The following is a 22,469-nucleotide window of genomic DNA, read 5'->3' as shown; positions in this document are numbered from 1 at the left end:
AGAGGGTCTTATATAACTTGATGATTTTCAATATTCTATGACTAATAAGAACCATTTCAGGATGGATTCCATGAAAATTATTTCATACCAATAGAAAATGTAGGGGTTGAGTCATTAATATTTAATGTGGAACAACAGATTAATGACAAACTAAGTCTTCTAAGAAGTCAAATGAAATGTATTAGCAACCCAGAGATTGTAACAGTGATGATGGGCGAAATTCCATGCACATATTTTGCACATAGTAGTAGCCTCTGATACATAGGGTATGTGCTGTACCATACTGGATGCCTGAAACCATAGATTGTACTAAACCCTGTCTACAGAATGGTGATGTTGCAACAGGAGAACCAATTGCTAAGTAATGATGAGCAACACTCACAGCATGGATAAGACATGGAAGGCAATGCATGATTGCATCACATTATTCAGAGTAGTGTAAAATTTAAAACTGGTGTTATATGAACTGTTATGCACTGGTGTTATATCATGTTATTTATTTCCCTGTGTGTGTCTCTGTGTATGTCTGCCTCTGTCTGTGTCTGTCTCTCCGTTTCTGTTTCCTCGCTCTTCCGTCTGCCTCTGTCTGTCTCTATCTCTCTGTTTCTGTCTCCTCTCTCTCTTTCTCTCTTTTTCTCCCTCTATCCTTCTGTCTTTCTCTGACTCTCTCTCTCTCTCTCTCTCATCTACCAAAAACTAGGTCCCTCCATCACATTTTCTACCACCATCATGGTCTGCTTTCTCATGGACCCATAAATCAAAAGACCAATGACCATTGTCTGATGCTCTGAAATCTCTGAAACCCTGAACTAAATCAAATCTTTCCTGTTTTAAATTGACTTTCTCAGGTATCTGATCACAGTGGCAAATAGCTGACTCATATTGATAAATAGCATTACTCTGGGGTGGGAAAGTCATTCCCTGGATTTATTCAATCTAGATATTTTAAAGTATTTTTAAAATATGTACATTTCCATACAAGAATAAATGTATGTGTATGAATAATGCTTAGGCTCATGGGAACTTATCTCGGGGAGATGTTATGAAAAACAAGCTGAGAAAACTATGGGAACAAGCCAGTAGCACTCTTCCATAGCCTCTGCATCAGATCCTGCCTCCAAGTTTCTTCCCTGATTTCCCTAGATAACAGAATATAAGCCGTAAAATGAAATAACCCCCTTTCTTTCCACGTTGCTTTTGGTTATGGTGTTTTCTCACAGCAATAGCTACCGTAGCTAAGGAAATTATTAATAAGTTTCCATATAGAATATTCACAGAGTGCCACTTCACAGACTGTCATATAAAAAGGCTCAGTAGGTTTCCCTTTATCGGCCTGTGTTGCTTTTACTGCCTGAAACCACCTGCTTCCCCCCTAAGAGGGTTTTATGGCTTGTTAGATTAACTAGTTTTTATATTTTCCATAATCCACTAGAAAACCCCTCTTTCTAATCTGACCACAGCAAAACTTCTAGACAGTGGTTTTCAACAATCCAAATGCTGGAGCCCTTAATATGGGTCCTCGTGTGGTGGTGACTTGCAACCATAAATTTGTTTTTGTTGCTACTGTTACGAATTATAATATAAGTATTTTTGAATATCGAATATTGCAAAGTGGGTAATAATTTGCAGCTCTGGAATGACATGTTATTGTGAGAATGTATTTAGAATAGGGGGCACTGACCATATCTAAAACACTAACAATATATCTATTTAATTTCACAAATTTTGTTTTCCCTGTGTTACCATTTTAAGTTCTTATACATAAAAGAAATTGTCAAATTACAGATTGATGACCACATAGATAGCCTCTTAAAGCTTATGTGTTAAACAGGTCGTCTTTCTGCCTGTTGTGCCTCAGATAGAGTCTGTCCTTGTTGATTAGCAATCAGCTTCTCATTTCAAAACTCCTATCTTTCTTCTCACTAGAAACATTCAGGCTTTTTTTTTTTTTTTTTTTTTTTTTTTGTCCATTTCTGGAGACATGTACATGCACAATCTCACATAGCCACAGAAAGACAGACTGACAAACACACACACACACACACACACACACACACACACACACACACACACACACGGGAGAGAAAGGGAGAGAGGGATTGAATGTATTAGTGACCAGCTCTGAGTTATCAATAATAAATTTACATCATATTAAGGGAAGAAATAAAAGCTCTTCTCCTCAAACAAAGAGCATGCCCAGATTTGAATTCTCTCTACTTCATGTTTCTGTGTCATCTCTGCTGTGTCAGTCTGTTGCACGAGTCTGAGGCTGTGCATATCTGAAGGCTGTTTTGTAAATCTGCCCTGGCCCTGTGTGTGTCTGTCAGTGTGTCTCTGTTTGTGTCTATGCCTGTTGGGTGACTGTGTATGACTCTGTGTCTGTCCTTTACCAAGGGCTTTGCAATACATTCTTTCAACAGCACAGAAGGCATCACGTGGGGGAGGGAATGAGATACTTTAGTGAAATCTTCAACAGAATTTTAGAAGGGATTATTAGTCACCAACTCCAACTGACCCTAACTGATGCAATTAACAAACAGTATTTTAAATATCATCATTTATCAAGCAATATCTGTATGTTGTGTTCAATATTTATGGTGGATATTTATTTTATATGACTGTTTTCAACCTCTATTTTTGTTGCTTTTAGTAAATGGTTATTAGGACACCAAGCCAAGGGCTTGGGGGAGTATATAAGCTAAGATTACAGTCATGCATTAGCTTAGGCTGTAAAGCTGATTATATGGGACACCCAAGGCAAGAAAGGTGGACTGTTACATTGTTCTCTTAAAAGCAGGTTAAACAAATAGGCTGAGTACACGGAAAGATAGGAGTCCTAACTCTTAAGTGACTTCAAAGTATATTACTAACTCCAGCTGTGGAATCCAGCAAATGTTCCGGTCTCAGAATGTAAAAGATATTTTCATATGATTGCATTACCACAGAGAGCCACTTCACAACTAATAAGAAATAAAATATTCTACTTCACATGAGCCAGAATTTAAGCTTTTTCCAGTTTGTTTTTTTGCTCACAATTCCTGCTTAAATATCCATCATATATAACATAGTTTTAGAATGTGGGAAAACAGTAGCTTGATTTTAAAGTTTTTAAGCCCAAAATTGAAGGGAGGAAAAAACCTTTAAAGCACATTGCTTAACAAATAACATGTAATTAAGTTTCATGGCTATGCTGGAATACAGTACAGGCCAGATGACTATTTTCAACCTAGTTTAAATAAGTTATTCAAAAATATACTTGTATACTAAACTTGTTATTTACAGATGTCATAAAAAATGTGATGTTAGGAATGTGTGAGTTGAAAATGGTAGTTTTATGTGTGACAACATCCATCAATATATGAAATATACTTGTATCAATTTGCTTTTTTATCAAATTTTTTATTAAAAGATTTTCTGCACTGAACGGCTGCACTGAATCAGCATTTTTTTATTTGAGTAATGCATCAAAATACAAGTATTTTTACAATACTAAGTGGAGCTATAAAAATTTAGCCTCAAGATCATCTGAAAGTAAATGGTGGGCCAGGGTTGGTGGCTTCTGTCTGCAATCTAAGCACTTATGAAGCAGAGGCAGAATTTGCTCTAAATCTTGGCTAGCCTGGTCTACCTAGTAATTTAGACCAACCAGGATGGAATAGTAAAAATATATCTTAAAAGAAAAAAAATAAGTAAAAGAAAATAACTGACAATTATTTTTTATTTGTTTATTTCAAATTATTTGCTAATTTGAAAATTAATGTGTGATAGCTGTTCTTTCCATTATAATCAGAGGATATGCTCCAGGAAAGACAAACTGCTTTAACTTCTAAGGGAAGTGAATGACACCATTTTTCAGCAATGACATCTAACCTGATATTCGTAATTACACCACTTAGTGGGTTGTCTGGAAGGTCAGGATTCTGTCTGATGTGCTACATAGACCAAAGCAAAGCCCACTGCTACCCAAATAGGCAGTCCAGAAACATGTGCAACATGGCTTCAACTGTGTGTTTTGCTTTGAAATAAAAGATAGTCCTTTGTAGCAAAACCACAAAGCTCCTCATTTACCCAGCCAGGCCCAGCGAATGAGCTGATGCCTCTCTCTGACTGGAACAAACCCTGGGTTTTATTATTTTATTTTATTTTATTTTATTTTTTAAATTTTCTGCTAGTATCAGGATGTTTTGGAATATTGCAGGTTTGAAATGCCATAAATCAAGATCAGCTAATTCATAACTGTCAGTAAAATCCCTTGCAAATATTTTTAATAGCTTTGAAAACTCACAGGAAGTGTCTGATTATATGCACAGTTCTTTTGATGGCTCTTCAAATATTATTGAAACTTGATAAAAATGACAAGAAGATCCAGGCAGAAGTGTGATTCATTTGAAAGTATAAAGAACATTGTGTCTCGAGTTATTCATGTGGTGATGTGGAGAAAAGTCTCCTGTGATGACACATGGCTCAGAGGCCCTTCCCTCCCTTAGCAAATGGAGCAGAAACCAGGGAAGCCCCCAGTGACAGAGATGGAAATGATTGCCAAATGCCTGGGACAAAATAATAACTGAAGCAAATGCCACAACGGAGAACACATAGGAGAGCTGCCAGCCTAGGACACTTGGCTGCAAAAACCGGAAAGATGGACTGAATTCAAACAAAAGCCTGTGCTCGGTACTGCTTATTTGAATGGATGAAGATGAATGGATGGCTGATGGTGATGTATTCACTCATGTGGGTAAGAATGGAGAACTACAACAGAATAGAGAGACTCTTTTTAGCAGGACCCTGTGTAGTGAAGCAAATAGAAAGCTCTGTGTGACCGTGGTTCAGTCTTTAGCTAGGAGGGGGACTGATGAGCACCAGTGAGGACAGGGAGACAATCAAGGCCAAAGTGTCTTTCCCAGGGAACTTTTAATTAAGCTGAGGAAAAAACTCTAATGTCATAAATCAAAGAACTACTCTCTCTCTCTCCCTCTCTCTCTCTCCCTCTCTCTCTCTCTCCCTCTCTCTCTTCCTCTTTCCCTCTCTCTTTCTCTCTCTTTCTCTCTCTGTCTCTGTCTCTCTGTCTCTCTGTCTCTGTCTGTTTCTCTCTCTCTCTCTCTCTCTCTCTCTCTCTCTCTCTCACACACACACACACACACACACACACACACACACACACACACACACAAATACACCAAATAAAGAAGAAAGGGTGTGGGCTGAAATCCTGCAGAGTGATGGAGTTTGCAGGCAGCTCAGAAAGGACCAAATGTTTAACCTGTAGCCACGTTAGGCATCTTGAGGAGTGGCTTCCTTTCTATAACTTTCTGGGAGTTTAGTGCTCACAGAAAGGCTTCCTTGAGAAGTGTAGAGTGCCTGATACAGAGTAAAAAGAAAACAAACATTGCTAAGGTGAGGCTGTCCTTAATGTTTTTGAAAAAAATCTCTGCAACATTTTAGAAGACTGTCAAATGTTTACATTATGTATGTGGTTAAGAATGCTTAGGACCTCTTCTCCAAGCAAGTGATATATGGCACAGGATTAACTATATTCACCAGAATCACAGTAGATATCCAGAATTATTCATTTTAAGGCAAGCTTGTAACATGTAACAGTGCTTGTCCACGTCCATATTCCTTCTATAATGGTCCCTGGAAGCCACTATTCTAATCTGTGCTTCTATTGACCTGCTTCCTCGAACTTGAAAACCAAACCAAACCAAAACAAAAGACAGCAAGCAAATAAACAAAAATCAACTATGTAATTTAGATCAAAAAGTATTTGTCTTTCTGTATCTGACTTTATTAGCATAATGTTCTCTAGCTTTATCTGTTATCAGTGGCATGAAGTTTTTCCTTAAGGCTAAATAATATACACACACTCTAGTGCACACACACACACACACACACACACACACACACACACACACACACACTTCCTTGTCTACTCATATGTTGGTGAACAAGATGGGTGTTTTGATATCTTGGCTGTAGTAAATAAGTCAGTAGGCATAGGAATGCAAACGTCTGTAAGGTGCAAATTTTCTTCTTTATGTAGAAGCAGAACTAAGATTTTTGGATCATTAAGCAGTTCTATAAATGTCTAATATTAAACTTGATGAAGTTGATAAGGAAGTCTAAACAGAGGTAAAGAAAATTTAATAGTGTACACACACACAATGATGGAAGACTACTCAGCATTAAAAAAAGGAAGAAAACTTTCCACTTTTTGTCAAGAAGGATGCCAAAGGAAGAAACTTCCAGCTATGAGAGGATTAAGTTCTGGTGACCCAGAGTGCAGTGTAATGATTGTCCCCAATAATGTATGGCACATTGGGAACTTCTGAAGTAGTTTTTACTATATGTACCTCCTATACACAGGCACTCTGCACTTTCACATAAATCTCGTAACAAGTCCTGTCATCACAGACGTCTCACACATATACACTGAGGAAGTTATAGCTCAGGGTGGCTAAGGAGTATGGCTACAAATAAACAACTACCAAGGTCAAAGCTGGATTCCACCCAGGTCTGCCAGCCTACACACTTCCACCTCCAAATATACTCCTCAGGATCTGCACAAGCACTTTTCTGCTTCAATTCATTTTCTTTTTAATTTAATGTGTGAATGTGAAAACAGTTCTTTGATTTATTATGTGAGGATTTTTTTTTTCTCAGTATAATTAAAAGCTCCTTGGGAAAGCGATCCTGTCTTGTTTGTATGAAGCAGCATTTTGTTGCTATGCTATAGGGTCTTCCAAGAGAATTGTTGCTTAAGCAAAAACTTTTCTTTTTAATTTTTGCTAAGTATTAGTCTAAGTGGCATTTTGTAGTCTAAGTTATTTAAGAAATACTTTTTTTTTTTTTACTGTGCATTTTGGAGCAAGTGCAAGAAAGTCTGAACATCCAACTGACTGTTGCTTTATGCCTTTCATGTTGTCATTGGGCTTAGAGGGTATTTCATGACTGTGAGCAGCATTCCCTATATTCATTTCAGAATAAGAGCCTGAGGTATCTGTTACCCACTATCTGTATGTCATTAAATAAATTAAATCCTCACATGAATGTAGAATCCACTTTGCTTTATTGAGAAACAACCTATTTAGAATTTGTGAAGTGCGCTATACATAAATAACTCAGAGAAGCTAATCACAAAGGACTTTTCAAATACTTAAGAAAATTACTCTTTTCCTATATGACTCCAGTGATTCCATGTCTGTGTTGAAATGTGCGTAGGGATGTAACATTCCCCTGACTGGTGTCAAAGTTAAAATCCCATTTTGCAAAGGATATAAATCTCTGAATTTGAAATAGCTTTTGAAAATGTTTGGAGTTTTAATTTCATACTTGCCTAATTTTAATGTGGGTCAAGGAAATGGAATGGGAAATGCAAATGACAGTCGGAATAATGGAACAGCATCTACAGAAGAGCTCAGAAGTAACATTAAGAAAGTGCTTTGCACCTATACATGTAGATGAGAAATACACATTTGAAGTAGACCTGCATTACTTTGCAGTTGGGTGGTATGTTGTTAATTAAACCTCACAACTCTTATTTATTATTGACTTGGCTTATTTTCCACGCAATGATCTCCTTTTCTTTATTAGAATTAGCTGTTCTAGCTCCCCAATATCCGGTTTCTTTTCTTTCCAGTGTTCCTAGACCTTTGCCTCACCAGAACTGCTTGCGAGGCTTTTGCATGCATTTATGCCTCATTTCTTTCTCTTCTTTACAGTCTCCTTCTTCTGCCCCATCCAAGTCTTCCAAAGACATTGAAGCTAATTTATAGTGATGCTTTCACTGCGCCCAATTATTAAGGAGTGAGAGATAATGGCGGTGAGTGTACTCTACAACAGAGTGAGGCCACTGCAGTTACAGCCCCCTTATTTGCTGTTTATCCTCAATATAATAAAGCTGATTGACTTATAAAAAGTGCTTGGTAAGAAAAGTGATTTCCAAGTAAATTAATGGCTCAATTATCTCACTGTGATTTGCTTACACAAATCTTCTCATGGATTTCAAGGTGATCCCGCTTTTCGGTAACAGATGGTTGATCATAAATGATATATGCTTATGCCTGTAAGATAGTTCCAACAACCTTTAGGACTCAGTTGCTCTCAGGTTATGATACATTAGGATAACATCAAGTACACAGTTCTATAAAGGGGAAATTCAGGTGGTGTTTATTGATTCCGTAACGATGTATCTCTGTCCCCTCGTTGAGTTGAGGTGTTAGTGCTCACTGGCATTCCCCACAGTGGGACTGTAGGAAGAGCTTCATTTCTGCTTCATAGACACTATGGCAGCCAAGTAAGATTAACTCTGGCGAAGCGCCTTCCACATGTGTCGGCGACAATGAAAAAGGCAGCCTTGGCAATTCTCCCTCTCAAAGCCCTTCACTAGATCCTCATTTCAGGCAATGGCTTGGAAGTATTTATAAAACCAGTTACAGAAGATTTATGAGTGGGACTAGGATCTTAAATCTGTATCATATCTATATGGGTGGCTGAGGCAGGAGGATCATAGTTCCAGTTTTACTGTCAAATGTATTCAAGGCTTGTGTAACCTAGGGGGCACCTGTAAAGAGAAGGTTAGCAGTACAACTCCGTGATAGATGCCTACCCAGAGGAGGTGAGGCACTAGGTTCAAGCTTCAGGACTAAAAAAAAAAAATAAACCCCCAAAACAGAAAATAAGAAAATAATCATAAAAAATAACAGCAAAAGAAGAACAGTGCTTGTGATTCTAGTCAGGATGACTACACTGGCTGTGTGCTTGCCAGGCTCCTGAGAATGGAGACTCAATGTAGCAGAGTGATATTTTAAAATCTAAGTTTGTGCCCAAAACAACTGCACATTTGCCAGTGTGCAGTCCTAAACTCTATACCTCAAAAGAGTGAATTTTTCCATAAAGTCAGTCAACTAAGGTTATAGGTTCTTTTGGGTTAGACTAAGATAATCTATTGCAGATTCTCAAGGTTCCTTGGTACTAACATTGAAGTAGTCCAACAAGGCCAAACCTTTTCTATTTTGGGAGATAATCCCTTCCTTCAAAACAATTGGTATTCTAGGCAAACTCATCCTGTCTACCATTTGCACCTAATTTCTGAGATAAAGTTCTGTTATTGACAATTTTTTTCTGGTTCCTTTTAGACAGCCACAGAAACATTCTGTGTGGTGGCTTTTTGTCATTGTGACACCTCTGTGGTTTCCTCATTCTCCCCTCTACCACCTGAGTTACCAACTATTTCCAGGCATTCTTGGTGATTGGTATTTCATGAAGAATTTTCTTTGTGAGATATTTGCTGATAAGATGAGAAATTATGTAGAACCCCCATTTGTTGCTGCATACAACTATCCAATTTGTAATCTTATCTAATGTAAAATATTCATCATTTCTTCTTAAGACAAAACCAATAATCTCAAATTATCTGAAAAGATTAATTTTGGAAAACAAGAGGCATGTACTAAGTTTGGTTGACACCTTATGGAAGAGAAGATAAAGTTTTCCTAGTAATACGATGGTTGAAAATTAATTTCAAAGTAGTTTATATTACTTCATATATAGTTACAATGATACAATGTAGCAATGCTATTTATTCAATTTTCTTGTCACTTCCTGCTCTCCTTGACAGACAGACATACACATCCCACTAACAATCATTTATTTATATCTGTCTAAATGCTTAGTTACTTTTGTGGCTTATAAGACTGGTTCATGCTTATAAAGAGCAAAACTGTCTAGTGTTAAAAATTATATGTGACACATATGACAGCTTTGGGCAAGTCACTAATTTCCTCACCTAGAGTTGAAAATGTGAATATTGTCCTTTGTGATATGACTAATCATGCTCTTTATGAGGACTTTCTCTTTAGCATGGCATAACATTCATGGTTTGCTCTGAACAACTCAGCTTTTGCAGTGATTCAGGTTTCAGTGTTTCCAAATGGCACTGCTTGGGCATGAAGAAGGCATGCCATCCCTTAATGAGTTGAAAAGTAGATGGATTTGCCTTGAAGCTATGAAACAAGTCCATAAGAGCCTGAGGGTTTTCCTTAATTAGTAATGCCCTTCTAGGACTTCCTAAAAGCCTTGCCAAAGTCCAAGCTTTGTAAAAGTCCCTAGTATCACTTGGAGGATTTTAAGAAAGTGCTTTATTTTCTAGCATCATTCTTCTATCTTGTGGTACAGTCACTCCTGCAATGCTCTGTGTTCTAAGTGATTCTACCCATTATAACTCATCAGATGTTATCTTAGTTTAACCAGCAGTCTCAAGAGTTAACATACTTGGCCCTTTATGAAGTCTTGTGGGGAAATGACACAAGAGACAGAGTTCTTGATACTAAGGCGCTTGCAGTGTAGTGGAGATGATGCACAAGGTCACTGTCAGAAATAACGAACAAGCCCTGAGAAAGGTGCACATAGGGTTTTTAGCAGAGGAACATGGTGACTAGGATAGATCCAATAAAGGACAATATTGGGTATGGGAAGAGATGGCATTGGAAATGAGTCTCAATATTTAAGCAAATTTCACAGAGAAAGGAAAATGGCCACACTGGACGTAGAAAGGAACACTCCTAAACATATAGAGGTGAGAGTTTAGGCCATTGGGACAACCATAGACAGGCAAATACAAAAAAGGAAGGATCTGTTTAAGAATTGAAGGTAGCCAGAGGTGATATAATAGAAGGAGAGGAGCAAGATTAACATGGGTATTTTAGCCATTTCAGTGGGTTCAGTTTTTATCATAAAGGTCATAAAGCAGACCTGTTCATTGAATTTACATGTGGAAGGTTAAACTAATTGTATTTGTTTTATGAAGAACTATCGTGCTAGTGATAATGTGACAGATAAATGCCTATTGGGAAGAGTTTACTGAAGTCAAGCAACCATTGAGACCTTACTACCGATAACAGATTCCTGAAGGAATAGGAAGGGTAAAAAATATGGATATAATAGATTTTATGTTTTTCTCAAATAAATGAATGAAGTCACTTTTAGAGTGGCATGGTCCTATTTATTCCAGACAAAATGGGTAGAGTAAGAGTTTTGTGCTTCAACAATGTTTAGTTTAAAGTTTTTTCTTTTTTTTTAACTAGATATTTTCTTTATTTACATTACAAATGTTATCTCCTTTCCTCATTTCCCCTCTGAAAACCCACTATCCCATCCTCACCCACCCTGCTCACCAACCCACCCACTCCAGCTTCCATGTCCTTGCATTACTCTACACTGGACCTTCACAGGACCAAGGACCTCTCCTCCCATTGATGTCTGACAAGGCCATCCTCTGCTACATATGCAGCGGGAGCCATGGCTCCTTCCATGTGTACTCTTTGGTTGGTGGTTTATTCCCTGGGAGCTCTGGGGGTACTGGTTGGTTGATATTGTTGTTTGTATGGGTCTGAAAACCCCTTCCAGTCTTTGGGACCTTTCTCTAGTTCCTCCATTGGGGACACACTGCTCACTCCATTGTTTAGCTGTGAGTATTCACTTCTGTATTTGTCAGGCACTTGCAGAGCCTCTCAGTAAACAGCTATATCAGGCTTCTGGCAGCAAGTACTTGTTGGCATCTGCAATGTCTGGGTTTGGTAACTGTATATGGGATGGATCCCCGTGGGACAGTCTCTAAATGGCCTTTCCTTCAGTTTCTGTTCCACATTTTGTCTCTGAATCTTCTCCCATGGATATTTTGATCCCTCTTCTGAGAAGGACCGAAGTATCCACACTTTGGTCTTCCTTCTTCTTGAGCTTCATGTGCTCTGTGAATTATATCTTGGATATTCTGAGATTCTGGGCTAATATCCACTTAGCAGTAAGTGCATACCATGTGTGTTCTTTTGTGATTGCTTAACCTCACTCAGGATGATATTTTCTAGTTCTATCCATTTGCCTAAGAATTTCATGAATTCATTGTTCTTAATAGCTGAGTAGTACTCCATTGTGTAAATGTACCACATTTTCTGTATCCATTCCTCTGTTGAGGGACATCTGGGTTCTTTCCAGCTTCTGGCTATTATAAATAAGGCTGCTATGAACATAGGGGAGCATGTTGCAAAGCTTCTGTTAGACAAAGGACACTGACAATAGGACAAAATGGCAACCCACAGATTGGGAAAAGATCTTTATCAATCCTACATCTGATAGCGGGCTAATATCCAATATATACAAAGAACTCAAAAAGTCAGACTTCAGAGAATCAAATAACCCTATTAAAAATGGGGTACAGAGCTAAAGTAAGAATTTTCAACTGAGGAATACCAAATGCTGAGAAGCAACTAAAGAAATGTTCAACATCCTTAGTCATCAGGGAAATCAAAACGACCCTGAGACTCACCTGTCAGGTAGCAGTAGATGTTGTCAAGGACGTGGAGAAAGAGGAACACCCCTCTATTGCTTGTGGGGTTGCAAGCTACTTCATCCAATGTGGAAATCAGTTTGGTGGTTCCTCAGAAAAGTGGACATAGTGCTACCTGAAGACCCAGCTATACCATTCCTGGGCATATACCCAGAAGATGCTTCAACATGTAGTTTAAAGTTTTAATAAAGAATTTTACTAATCAATAATTCATCAAGGTCATAGAACAGATACTATAGAAGAAGAGTGTTTGGATACTTGTGTATGTCTGTGTTCACGTATGTATGTGAATGATTATTTTACATTTTTCTTTTTTAACTTTTTATTGATCCCTTGTGAGTTTCACATTATGCCCTCCAGTCCCACTCATTGTCCTGTCCCCTCATATTTGCTCTTTGCCCCTTCAACCTCCCCCTCAATAAAATACATCATCATCATCAACAACAACAACAAAGCATAGAAAACATTTCTTTATGGAAACTGTAATATGTCACAGTGGGTCTTATAGTATATTCCTCTGGCCACACATCTTCACTTGCCAAGAGTCTGGTTAGAGATCTTTAGCTTCTGTGGCAGCATCAATATTGGATACTCACTGGGACTCATTCTGGTTATGCGGTTGTGGTCCTGCCTCATGTAGATCGTGAAGCTTTGGATCAACAGGACTAGTGCTTTCAGATGTCCCAACATTTCATAGATGATGTAGATTTGGGGGTGGGCCTATTTCAGAGTCCTGGATCTGGGCCTGGGTGGTAGCTGAGCGGTCAGCCCTCTGGCTCTCTTCTCTGGGTAGGCCAACCAATGCCACCATTAGCGGGACGTAGGGTCAGTTCTGCTCTCATGTCCTCAGGCCAGCTCACCTGCATCCACACCTCCAGAGCCAGCTCCACTGTGCTGCCCATTAGGAATCAGGGCCTGCTCTCCTAAGTGCCAGAGCCTGTGAGGGGCATGGCCAGATCTCCTGTTAGGAGCTGGGCCAGTTCTCCTGTTCTCTGGTTCTCCCATCCACAGGGTTGGCTCACGTATGCCTTCATGGTCAGGTTCAGCTCCACTGTATTGTCTAGATGAGGTGCAGGGCCTGATTTACTGAGTGCTGCATCCAGTGAGGGGGCAGGTCTACCTTTCCTGCTTTCATGATCCCAGGATCAGTTCTCTCAGCTACTGTAGGTGGCAATGGGGGGAAAGGGGAAGGGTATTATCCTTATACCTACACTACCTCATGCCAGGAGCCAGTTCAGTGGCATGGCCAGCTCTCCCACACTCTCACTTGTGCTGTTACACCAGGGCCAGTTCTACTGTGGTGCCCAGTGCAGGGCCCACTCTCCCAAGACTGCAGCCAGCAAGGGACAAGGCTTGACAACCACAGGTGCTAAGGAGTGAGGGGGAAGGACATCAGACCCTCACCCATGCTAATTGGATAGGCTAGCTCTTTCAAGTTCTTGCTGTTGGGTCTGGTTCACCTGCACCCCTACCACCAGGGTTAGCTTGGTGATGCTGCCCATGAAAGGTACAGGGCACTATCCTGAGTACTGTAGGTACAGAGGGGCAGGTCTAGCTCTCCAGAGCTTATGACCCTGTGGGCAGCCTTTCCAACTATGGGAAGTAGAGAGGGGTTGGGAGACATCACCTCTGCACCAATGTCACCCCCACAGCAGATAAGTGGCAAGGTCAGCTCTCCCACATTTAGGGCTGGCTCACACACCCTCACAGCTAGGAGAAGCTCCACTGCTCATTTTCACAAATTCTGACCCTGGTGAGAGATGGAGCCAGCCCTTCAGTGAGGGGTGGGAGCAGTTTTGCACCTCCGCTGAATATCCACCTGGTCTCTAGCAGCTGCCCTGCCCCATGTTCTCTAGTGGTAATATGAGCCAGGGACATCATCCACCCCAGGCCCTTCCACTGCGTAGCCATGGACTCAGATATCACCCTCAGTGGCAACTTGGCCTGGGACCTCATCATGGCCCCAGATGGCAGGGCTGGCCACTCAGAACAGGCTACTCCTCTCCACCCTCAACTCTCCATTTCCATCTCTCTACATAATGTGCAGGCTTCTCTTTCTCTCCCATCTGACCACCTCATACTTGCACATTGTGGTGGCTCCTGCTACAGACTGGTCATGTGGCTGATGGGCCCATGGGAGACATTGTCCTTCTGTGATGTGTGCTGTGTTGGCAAGCAGGTGTCTCTAGCCTGCCTGTGCCATGAGCTGGAAGGCAGGTCTGTGGGTGCCATGGCAGTTCGAAGATCTCTGTCTTTCTCCTCCTGTGTTATGCTGCCTGAATTTGATTTGATTTGATTTGATTTGATTTGATTTGATTTGATTTTTATGAGTCCTAGGCATAAGTCAGTTTCATCCACCAAGCCAGGCAACAAATTAGGATGAACAAAGAACTGCTATCTGCTCTGCCTCTCACTAATAGAAGAAAACCACCATTGACAAGATGTCTCTTTGTCCATTGCCAGAGGGTCATAGACATCTGTAGATATAGATACTGTTGTTTACAACTGAGGGGCCAAGTGATACATTAACAATATGATTACAATGAGTTTGTTGTTGCTGTTGCTTTTGTATAGTAATTGTACTGGCTAGTTTTGTCTCAACTTGACACAGCTGGAGTTATCACAGAGAAACGAGCTTCAGTTGAGGAAATGCCTCAATGAGATCCAACTGTAAGGCATTTTCTCAATTAGTGATCAAGGGGGAAAGGCCCCTTATTGGTGGGGCCATCTCTGGGCTGGTAGTCTTGGTTCTATAAGAGAGCAGGCTGAGCAAGCCAGGGGAAGCAAGCCAGTAAAGAACATCCCTCCATGGCCTCTGCATCAGCTCCTGCTTCCTGACCTGCTTGAGTTCCAGTCCTGACTTCCTTGGTGACGAACAGCAGTATGGAAGTGTAAGCCGAATAAACCCTTTCCTCCACAACTTGTTTCTTGGTCATGATGTTTGTGCAGGAATAGAAACCCTAACTAAGACAGTAATATATAGAGATATTTCACCACAAACAGAAAAGTCTACAAGATATTGTCTCAAAATAATTTCAGGTGAGAATGCATGGATAAACCTGTATAATAGGTAGGGCTCTCTTGTTTATAGTGTGAATGAGAAATGAGCTCACTAGCATCGTGCTATAATGGATTCTTCCTAAAATTACAATTCATAATTTTCATAAAGAAAAATTTAATTTATTTACTCTAATCCCAAAAGAATTTGGAATTTGTTTGGGCTTGCAGAGGAACTGCTGATAAAGTAAATTTTAGAGGCTTTAAAGCCCAGAAAATAGATGGCAGAAGACTGAGAGATCTCAGTGTGATTTATAATGGGAGACAAAAGGTAGAGGAGAAATTAAAATTCTTCCAAGTTGTAGTGTATGATTTAAATAGAGTGCAATTTCCATGAACCAGAGTGGAAAATCAATATAACAAGGGTTGGAAACGTAAAGAAATGCTTACCCAGCATGTATGCCCTCCATTACCCTGACCCTTTCCCTTCTGAGTATGAAAAAGTGATGGGAGTCATAAAGGAACAGTGATTTCTCTCAGAAAAATGTTATGAGGATTAAGAGCTGCCTAATAGTTCAAACTAATAGACTACTGTACATAAGCATTCAATATCCCCAGACTTTGTAAATGAAAGAAAATTTAATATCTGCCTAAGGGACTTTTTTTAGTTAAATTTTAAATTTTGGAACATGTAGAATTCAATATGTATGGATTGAATAAAAGCTCAAGCCACTGCATTTGGGATGGAAGCAAGAAAACAAGAGCAATGTTTCAATGTCAGGGAGTCTTCCAGTTTATACTTCATCAAAGCTATACTGCATTTGGCCATGGTGCCACATGCATTTATTTCTAGGCATTGTGTTAGTGGAGACTTTTTTCTTTACCACGTTAAAGTATAAGGTTCAATGTACAGGTTTAAAGGATTAAAATCAAACTTGTGACTTGCTAAAGCAAGTATTTTCTTCTTTTGAATCACTAGCACTTATGTAACTATAGAATAATATCTTGAAACTTCTCATTATTGCATAAATAATCTTGCTAATAGAAGAGTTACCTTTAATTCTTCTTAAATTACACAAGGACTATTCTGAGAACACTTGGAAAGATTGTTTCCTGGAGTGCCTGACAGTTTTCTTCAGAACTACTGCTTTGTAGAGAAAGTAGTAATTGTTAGACCTTTCTGCATAAAGCATACAATTTCTCAAATGTACCCTGCATAGCTATATTTTAAGAAAGACTTCAATTTGGTTGCATAATTTCAGCATAATTTTGCTGTACCCGTGGTGTTGATAGCATTGAAAAATAACTTGGTAAGCTGTTTGTTCTCCCACTGCTAAGATTTCATCACCAACTGCTAGTTTGCTAGAGATTATAGCTGCTAAAATGCTCTCCTGATTAATGTGCTAATTAATTAATGCAGCTGCTAAATTGTGATCTTGATTAAAATACACCACACAGAGAATACTGGAAAACCTCCTCGAATTAGTCAATCATTCCAGGTACATCCCCACCCTAGCAAATGCTCAAAAGCAGAATAAGCAGACCTCTTGCTGCTCATTGAAACAAGTGGAAGATGTTAGTCAAATTCCCATTTCCTTGTTTTCATCCTAAAAAGGGCTTTTATGGTTAGACCTCCAATATAAAAACAGACCCAAGACAGTCTTGGGCTTTATGTTTTTCACTAGCAAATTGGTTTCCCCTAGCAATTGTATCCACTTTAGAACACAATAATGTCCATTATTCACACTGAGTTCAGACTCAGCCTAGTTAGCTTTATGGATGTATGGAACAACAAAAATTCCTTCCAAGTGACTTCAATTGTGGTTTTATTTTGCCAAGGTCCTGATTCTCAAGATAACCTTTTATCTAATAGACAGTGAGTAGTCACTGATTACATATAAGACATTAGTACCTGACAAATACAGAAGTGGATGCTCATAGCCATCCATTGGACTGAGCACAGGGTCCCCAATGAAGGAGCTAGAGAACGTACCAAGGGGCTGAAGGGGTTTTCAGCCCCATAGGAGGAACAACAATATGAACTAGCCAGTACCCCCAGAGTTCCCTGGGACTAAACCACCAATCAAAGAATACACATGGAGGGACCCATGGCTCCAGCTGCATATGTAGCAGAGGATGGCCTAGTCGGTCTTCAATGGAAAGAAAGGCTCTTGGTCATGTGAACGCTCTATGCCCTAGTGTAGGGCCATGCCAGGGCCAGGAAGCAGGAGTGGGTGGGTTGGTGAGCAGGAGGAAGGGGGAGGAGATAGGGGGTTTTCAGAGTGGAAACCAGGAAAGCTGATAATATTTGAAATGTAAATAAAGACAATATCTAATAAAAACGTTAAAAAAAGACACTATTGACAAAATGTAATATTTCATATTATCTTTAAAAGTTCATCTTATTATTTTTTGGAACAAATAAAGGATTTTCCATTACTAGGTAACACATGAATAAACACCAAATCAGTGGGATAGATACTAAGAACCTCAGAGATATGGAATGTGAATAAGAACATTTTTCTCCCTTTCTAAATGAAGAACTGTTGGAACAATGTAGAAACTTAGAATAAACAGAAAGATGGTAAGTAACTGAAAGGGGACATTGGAAGTTTAGACTTGTCAATAACATCCAGACCAAATTGACAAAACCCTAGAAGGAATCTGAGAGTGGGAGCCAATGTTGATAAGTTAACATGGAACTTCAAATGGTGGGCAAGAAACAGTTCAAGGAACCACTAATCCTTTTGAGAGAGAAAACACCTTAAAAGCACCAGTATGTTTAAAGTAACACACTGGGTTGGCGGAGACAACATGGCACAGAGGAGGAAAACTTAGATAAGCAAGCTTTTCTAGTAGTTCATGGATGCTGCTTGGGATATGGAAAACAGCCAATCCAATGTTTCAAGGTGGATCCAGAAGATATGTCAGTTTCTAACTGTTGTGACAAAACATCTGAGAAAAATAACTTTACAAAGGAAAGCTTTACCATACTAATGATTTTAATCCATTACTGGCTCTGCTATTACTGGCATGTGGTAAGGCTGAGAGCATCATGGTCTCTAGGCAAAGACACTTTATGCTGTCCAGAAAGAGAGACTGACCAAGGGAGAAGACTGGGAATGAGCCATGGTCACCACAGGTCTTCTCCCAGTGGCTTATTTCCTCAAACTAGGTCCCATCTGCTAACATTTGGATCTCTCTCAAGTGATGTCAGCACATCATGAATCTATGAACATATCTGTACATTTATTAGACCAGAACCCTTGTTACAAATTAAAACTACAATGTTTCCTATGGACAAACATGTTGAATGCTCTACTTTGAGGGCTGTAGAGCATTTAGGAGGTAGGGGCTTAGCTAGAGGAGTAGGTCACTATAGGAAAACCTTTGAAAAGTATGCATAGGTCCTTCTGTTCCGCTATCTCTTTTTTCCTCATCTTCCACAAATCTCCAAGCCATGGACTGAGGAATTTCTACCACTACACCTTTCCTCCAGGATGAACTAAAATCCATAGGAACATAAAAGTCAAAACAATCCTTTTCTGTCAGCAGTGCAAGATTCAGTAATACAACTTTCATTATTCCAAACATTTTCAGGAAGCCTTAAGTATATGAGCTGTATGCAGGACACAATGTTTCCAAACTATAATAGAGATATCACCAGAATTGACAAAGAAGACACCAGATAAAATTGAGATGCAGGCTATACAAACTCTTATTCTTTCATCTGGAGGCAACAAAGAATCATAGTTATTGTGTCATCTTGGGGGATTATACATAGATTCTGTAGAAAACTCTCAGAGAAGAATGGTCCCTTGAAATTCCCCCGTGAATCTTTAGGCAGCATGAGTTTCAGTTTCAGTCTCAGTGTGGGTTAAATCGTGTCTCCAAAAAGATATATTTAAATCCTATCCACTGGGCCTATGAGTGTGGCTTTTTTAGAAATAGGATTTTTGCAAAGGTCATGAAGTTTAGATCAATTCATTAGGAAGTAGTGAGAAACAGAAAAGTGCTAATGGGGTATGGTATAACAATTTCCTTCCATTGCAACATTCTCTCTTGGAGGTGTTCTCATGTAAATACATGTTTAAGGTAAAAAGAGTGTTAGGTTTAAGACTGTGAAGATGAGAACACCGAGGGTAGTAAGTAAGAGGACCTGCAGGTGGGTATGACGTAGCTCTACTGGCCAGAAGAAAAGGATGTACCTCTGGTTCAATACAGGCAGTATCTACAGACTGTGGCTGGTTCCAAGGAAGGACCCTAACACTATGCACAGTTGTCCTTTCACATATTTGTGTATCTAACAGAAATAAACAGAAATGAACTGTGGGCAAGGACATATTCTTAAAGTCCTTCTTATATTATGGACAAGAGATCATTCTGTAGAGAGTAAGGTAAACATGAGTAAGAAAAATGTGGCTCCATCTTAGAAACTGTGATAAGAATTAATTTCCTGTAGGTTTTAAGACAGGAGTCCATGGCAATATATAAGCTGGTTACATACAAGTAAGAAGAAAGAAATCATGATTTAATTAATGGGTACCAAACCCAGCCAAGGTCAGTGTCTGGCACAACAAACCAAGGTCAAAATGAAAATGAACAGTGGTGACCATAACTCAAGACCATTTCCCTGAGTGAGTGTCTCCCTGATTGGGAGACAGAAGCATAGAGCATGTGAGCCCCTTTGGCTTGATTTGTGTTCAGTTTTCTGTTACAAGGTTCATGAAAGCCCCAGGTCCAGCAGCTTGGTGGTATGCAGGGCTGTGAAAGGCAGCCTATTTTGGTTGAAAGAGGTTCGCTCCAGTGACCCAGTAGAAAACGCTACAAGGAATGGAAAAGCAAGCCATGTTCCCAGAGACAGAGCCCCCAACTCCATAATTCTGTGACTATAAGTCACACAGACAATGTCCCAAGCTTCTGGCATTATGGCTAGACTCCACCCCCACAGTTACCTGATAGCCCAGCCCTCTATAAAAGGGGCTGCTTGACCCCTCCTCACTCTCTTTAAGCTCTCACCTTTCTTACTCTCTAGCCCTTCTCTTTCCCTCCCTTCCCTCTCTCTCCACACGGCCATGGCCAGCCTTTCTTCCTCTTTCTATCTTCTCTCTTTCTCCCTGCCTTTCTATAGTAAAGCTCTAAAACCACAGACTGTCTCTGCTCATCAAGACCCACAGTGATTGAACAATGGGATAGGCTTTTCCCTAACAAGGCATGTCTAACCTCCCACTGGAAGGCCTTCCTGGGCTCCAGCCATGGACCGCACCAAGGACTCTCGACTGTGTGGGAACCACTCACTGCCCCTGCTCTCCCTGCCATCTCTGCCCTTCAGCCCTGGGGATGACCCAGCTGCCCCTCATTTGTTCTCAGCTCTTCTGTGGCAGCGTCCAGTGGTGGCTGGGATGCCCAAGACTGAGAACCTGTTGCCTAGGACTGCCCCTTGTTCACCCCCGGCTGAGAAGGGGCCCAGTGCCTTCCCACAGCCAGACACCCACCAGGAGCTGCATGGAAAGCCTGCGGCTGTCCTCCCAGATCCGCCCACCCAGAGCACCTGAACTCTGGTGGGATGAAGGGTTTTTTCCCACTCTTTCTTTCCCCCACACCCACTGCCAAACAGTGGTATTTCCTGTTTTGGACTCCTTCCACTCTGGGGAGTCTTTACTTTTCTTAATAGTTTCCTCATTCTTTTGTCTGCATCTTTTTTCCTCACTATTGTGAGCCAACAAACTGCATTGACTTGGGGCAGCTTTGGTGACTGTTGACGTTCCTGTTCCTGTACTTTAGCCCCCAGAGTTAAGCTCCCCCGAGCCAGGAGAGACTCTTGCTCTCAAAGATCTAAATCAGTGGGAGGAGGGAAATAAGGAAACACATCTTTCTCAGCAATCTCTTGACAGTTATAATCACAAGGCTCCTCAGCAAGGTTATATAAACAGTTTTGGGGGAAGAGAAGCTTCCACTGAGCTGCTGGCAAGTTATGCAGGGAGCTACAAGGGATGTAGCCTTCATGAGTCATCGCCCATGCTGGAGTGGGCATTTCAGGGCTGCAGCTGCTTTTGACTCATCTGTTCTCATTATAAATAACCTTCATCTATACACTTGTAACTAACCACAATAAATGCTGGTTCACCAAGTTAGACTTGAATAGAATCATTTCTTCCATCTGTTGTTGGTACCCTATCTGAGGTAAAGCTACATCTGTTTCTTTCCCTAGGAAAAGTCACACAGCATAGAGCTAGAGATTGGAGTCACACATGCATATGATAAAGGATGCTAAAGATTTCCAGCAAATTCTAGAAGTAGAGAGAGCCAAGAAAGAATTTTCACGTTTCAGAGAGAGCATTATCCTGTAAATACTCGATCTTGGACGTCTAGACTCTAGAACTGTGAAACAATATATATTTATTTTAAGTCACATAATTTGTGATTTACTGTTTCAATTGCTCTGGGAAACTAACACACCTAAATACTGGTATTAACAAATTTATTATGCATTTTATAATGAGCTTTTATTATGTGGCAAAGGCTAATAAGTACTGTAAGCCATTTGCATGCATTATCTCAATTTTCAAAGCAACACTATGTGATACGTATCTTTTCATAGACATGCACATATGTGTACATATGTATGTATCTACATAAATATTTATGCTTTTGTATGAGAACAGTTAAAAGACTGGCTAAAGTTATAGTCTGCTTCGGAATACTTCTGAGTTTGTATGTACACTGCAGTAAGTACTAAAATGTAAAATGAAGTCACTGCCCTCTATAAACTATTAGTCTATATAACACAAACTCTGACTCAGCAGAACATGCATCAGCCAGCCAGCCAGCTTCTATCTGTCTTTTTGCCTTGCATCCTGTTATTTTAATGTTATTTTAATACCAGACTTGGGTCTGGCACTTGATTTGATAACATTGTATGTACTAATGCTATCCTTTTTATATTGATAAAACTTATTTTTCTTGACCTACTTTTTAGGATATCTGGAAAAAATACTAAAGCATGGTAAAATGCTCAATATATGAGAGTACCTATGTATGACTATGAGCCTTTCTTTGATTTTGGTGCATATTTAAACTAGGGATGAGTTCTATGGATACAGAAAACTAGGGTTTCTAAATAAAATTAGAA

The 22,469-nt window shown here is 39.9% G+C and overlaps 1 long non-coding RNA gene and 1 other non-coding gene across 2 annotated transcripts in view; one reads left to right on the top strand and one right to left on the bottom strand.

The window, feature by feature from the left end:
• Positions 1–22,469, top strand: part of Gm33384 — a 224,328-nt gene that overhangs the window by 2,728 nt on the left and 199,131 nt on the right. The window lies entirely within an intron of this gene.
• Positions 14,665–14,808, bottom strand: LOC115488069. Its single transcript, XR_003950338.1, has one exon. It is a non-coding gene; the product is annotated as a small nucleolar RNA SNORA48 (small nucleolar RNA).

The sequence above is a fragment of the Mus musculus genome, chromosome 12 (assembly GCF_000001635.26).
Source record: "Mus musculus strain C57BL/6J chromosome 12, GRCm38.p6 C57BL/6J".
Classification (NCBI taxonomy): domain Eukaryota; kingdom Metazoa; phylum Chordata; class Mammalia; order Rodentia; family Muridae; genus Mus; species Mus musculus.
The sequence above is the reverse complement of the archived record's forward strand: the minus strand, read 5'-3'. Positions and strand labels throughout refer to the sequence as shown.